This window comes from Arachis ipaensis, chromosome B02, assembly GCF_000816755.2.
Source record: "Arachis ipaensis cultivar K30076 chromosome B02, Araip1.1, whole genome shotgun sequence".
Classification (NCBI taxonomy): Eukaryota; Viridiplantae; Streptophyta; class Magnoliopsida; order Fabales; family Fabaceae; genus Arachis; species Arachis ipaensis.
Window position 1 is genome coordinate 21,497,406 of NC_029786.2, and position 4,795 is coordinate 21,502,200.

Here is a 4,795-nt window from a genome sequence, read left to right on the forward strand (position 1 = left end):
ATGGTAAAAATTAATTAATATTATTGTCATTATTAAATATTTTAAGAGCAAAATAAAATGATATACTCTCTTTAATTAATTTATGCCGCATACTCTAAAATAATTTTGTTATACAATCACTAATAAATTGTTATTCAATTAATATATTAATGTAAGAGTTATAATTTGTACTAATATTGTAGCACCCTACCACACAAAACTTTACACCTAGGATGTAAAACAGAGGTAGTGTGGTATTACGACTTCTAAAATAAAATATATAATAATACATAACAAAGGATAAAATATACTAAGAGCCTTGAAAAACGGGTAAAGCAATGTATCGCAAAATAAAAAGCGCAACACTCAAAGAATAGAATTACTTGCGAGCTAAGAAATCTAAAAGTTAAAGACATGAATAAACGAAAGAGCAAAAAGAGAGTCAAGAATACAGTGAAACTAGCCCCTGACTCAGCTTGCAAAGCCAAGGCTGGCCAGAGAATATATACATATACATACATAAGTATCCCAAATACCCAAAATACAGAAAAAGGACCCTAGCCCTCCTGTAACCTCTATGAGGAACAAAATAATCAAGTATCTTGGAGAGCAAGCTAAGTACATAAGTTATATATATACAAACATAAAGCCCAAAATACACCCAGGACTATTCCGCTTCCAGAACCCAGACGCTTAGCGAGGAGCCTCTCGACCTGCATCTGAAAATAATAACACAGTATGGGGTGAGAACCGGAAGTTCTCAGCATGGTAAAGGTGCCACGCGTATAATAAATAAGGTCCTGGGAATGCCATAGGCAATTCTAGAACTCCAACATACAGTTATGTAACTTAATCTCTAAACAGAAGCCATAAAAAGGGATAGGTAATCTAAGTACCCTATACTTATTTGCCTTAAAACCTAACCTCTAACGCCTAACTAATTCACCCTTCCTTCGTTCCTCCGCCATCCACAATTTAGCAGAGACAAGCAACCAAACAAGTTCACGCACAAGTAAGAAACAGATAGTGCAAGTAGCAATTATAACAGGTAGCAGAATACATATATTCAGTTAGGCAATCCCAGATAATGCATAGCAATCAAACAAACAAATGCACATGATGTATGCCTGTCCTATGGCTGATGAGGCTCATCTGTCGGTTATCCAGCCAACCCAACAAGTCCGAAAACCTTAGACTGTCCCCCGTCGCGCATCCCCATGAGTGTATGCATAGATTTCACATTCATTTATCATTCAAACATTCATTCATAAATCACTCAATGGGGGCTATCCATACCCGAGAATTTATACGTGCCCGGTCACCCTTACGACATAGGGTCAACAGAGTATCGAGATTTAACCTGGAACACGTGGTGGCGAGCCACGATTCTGTTACCCAGGGAAACTCGTATCTCAAATATCATCATTCATAATCCATTTAATATTCATAATCATTCTTTAGTCATTTATCAAGCCATGGCATCATTACTTCATTCCATAACTACTTCCCTTTCACATAACTTATCATATTTACCTCTTTCTTCATTCCCAAGTTACCCTAAAATCCTAACTTCTGCTAATTATTAAGCTTGCTAGTAGAATCTAAGGTTAACAGGGCAAAAATAGGGATTTAGGGGTTCAAAACCATGTTTAGAACAGCAAAATACAGGTGCTGAAAAACAGGGTGTGTGCGCGCGCACAACCCAGAAAGGAAGCAGAATGTGTGCGTGCGCACGGATGTATGCGTGCGCACACATCACTAAGTGTGCATGCGCCTCACCTGTGCTAGCGCTACCAACAGAAGGCCTATCCTAGTGTGTGCGTGCGCACAAGGGTGTGCGTACGCACACTTAATGAAAAATACCAGGTGTGCGTGCGCACAGATGTGTGCGTGGGCACACATCAGAAAATCTGGTTCTGCTGCAACATTCAAAATTTCAGTTTTTCGTACCGAATTTTCAGCGTCCATAACTTCCTCTACAAAATTCGATTTTCCGCAAACGTTATATCATTTTCAAGCTTTTAAAACCTTCTTTAATTTAAAACAAACCTCATTTCCATCCAAAATTTGAGGAGCAAGTTATGGACTACCGAAATTCATTAAAAATCAAAGTTTACCAAAATATGCCAAACCCCATTTTTACCCAAAAAAATCACATTTCCTTTTTAAAACTCATTCTCATTCAGTTCAACAAACCATAATCATCAATACAAATTACCTTTCACCATAACACAACAATTCTTGCAACCATTGCATTTCCTTAGCTCAATAACACCTCAATTCAATCCAACTTTACAAGTTTTGCGCACAACTAATATATCATTCCAAATACACATTATCATCATCCTGAAATTCTTCAACCATTATTACAACATTATTTATTATAACAATACCAACACATCCAAGTAAACACCACTCAATCTCCATAATATATCAAATCCCCAAGTCAACAATATCATACATACACTTCCAACATACACCAATAAAATTATAATTCACCAATTCAAGACTAATATATATCCCTATCCTCAAGTGATCAATCATCAAATTCATCATTTATCATTTGATCAACAAGCACCAATACCAAAACTTACTTCTTTTCAAAAACACTAAGCAATAATTATGCACATACATTTCAACCTATCCTATGGGTCTCTACCCTAAGTTTTCACACGACATTATATATTAAATACGCGAAATCTAAACCATACCTTGACTGCTTTTTCATGTATTATCCGAAGCCAAACACAGCCCCACAATTCCAAAATCACCAAGACTTGGCACCGATTCTTCACCAAACCTCCAATGTCCACAATTCAAGTTCCAATATGTTTATTTATACACCTATTTTCATATATCATACTTACATACTTAAAATTCAGAGTTCTACATATTGAAAACAAAAAATTAGCTAGGTTTAGAGACCTCACCATACCCACAGATCAAGAGAGTCGAATTCCGCAAGCTAATTCAAACCTAGAGAACCAAAATCAACAAATTCTTCAACTTGAGCACCCACAATTTTTGATAATTAAGGGGTAGAGAAACTGGATTGAGGGAGAAGATTACTAGCAAAATTGATCCGATAGAATTGTAGAGTTCGACGCGGTGAACGCATAGCCGCAAATGGTGCAGCGATCGAAACTCGGAACGAAAAGTTATGGTAGTTTGATTAAAGGGGCTAGGGTTTGGAAAGCTCTCCCTTTCCTCTCTTCAAGTTGCAGCGTGGATATGTTAAGTTGGAGAAGAAGGAGACGCTGATTGTCTCATTAATAAGGGCTCGGTTGGGCTTACGGGCTCGGTTTGGGTTCGGTTCAACCGATTCGGCCCGTTTAGCCAAATTTTAGACCAAATTTTTCGAAATTAGTGTCAAAATTCTCGTTTTGAAGAGATATATTCTATTTTAATATTAGATCTACATTTTTTATTTTCCTAGTTAAAATTCGATTCATTGACTAATTATTTACTAATTTTACGGGGTTTACAAATATCGTCTAATTTTTTTTAATACTATATCACAGCATTTTATATGAGTATAACAACAATCATATTTTATCAATTGAGTAAAAAATAAAAAATACTACAATATTAGAAGATCATATAAGCCATTTTATTATCCTTTTTAAATAATTACAAAAAAAATAAGTCTAATTTTCTTTTACAAAGTAGAATAAAATTAGAAAAAAATGAATCAAAATGGTACAAACATGGAGATTATAAAATTTTATTAATAATCTTCTTGTACAAAATATTATTTATAAAGATTATATTAACAATTAAAATAAATTTAATAACATAAAATTTATTTCAGTGTATATTTTAATATTTATTTCAGTGTGTATTTTAATATATTTATTTATAATTATTAACAACTCAAATAAAGTAATATTTAAAACTTACTTCATTATCTATTTTAAAATAATTACGAACATTTGATTTTTTTAATTATTTTTTAGTTTTATATGTTATTTATTTTCAATCAAATTTATTGATGTGTAAATAAATTAAATTAAATCAAATACGGTGATACTCGTATTAATCAGCGTAACTTTTTAATTTAGAATTAACTTATGTTTAATTTTATATCAGTTTCTATAAAAAAATGATTGCTAGACTCAAAAAATAAATATATTAGCCCAAAAACCTTTTTAAAATATTAAGATATAAAGGAATAATATTATAAAACTTCAAACAAAAAATAGTGAAATATAAAATAATAGAAACAAATATAATAAAAATTTATCCAATATTTAAGTATATTATCTTCAAACTCTTCTAAAATGTTAATTTTTGTTTATTAATTCTTCAATTTATTTATTTATCTTATTAGTCTAAAGATGTTAGTTATTGTAATAAATATATAAATTTATCCATTCTTTAATTAAGAAGGGTTACATCCTTTTAAATGTCGTTTGTTAAAATATTTGAATTCAACACAAATTTAAAATAACATTCGAGTAAAATAATTAATATATTAGAATAAATGAAATAATCATCACAAATTATAATTTTTTTCAAAATTCTACCGATGTCCACAATTAATCTAAAATAATTTATAATATTTTTTTCTATTTTAAGATAGATAATAAAAAATTTACTAAGCAAAGACATGATATCATTTATACTTATTTCTTATGCAAAGTACCATTGTATATAATTATTTATGATTCAGACAAAAAGGGAGGTAAGCCAAAAAGACAAACACAAAAATGTCACACAACAATTTTTATCGATGTTATTTTATCACTCAGTCTCTCAAATCAGAAATAAAATTAATTAATCATGTAAAAAATATAATTTAAATATTAAAAAGACT

At 31.3% G+C, this 4,795-nt stretch overlaps 1 long non-coding RNA gene across 1 annotated transcript; it reads right to left on the reverse strand.

Annotated features, from left to right (window-relative positions):
* LOC107628251 lies at positions 375–3,299 on the reverse strand. Its single transcript, XR_001617655.2, has 3 exons — positions 2,910–3,299; positions 2,691–2,823; positions 375–698 (listed from the first exon to the last, which is right to left on the reverse strand). It is a non-coding gene; the product is annotated as an uncharacterized LOC107628251 (long non-coding RNA).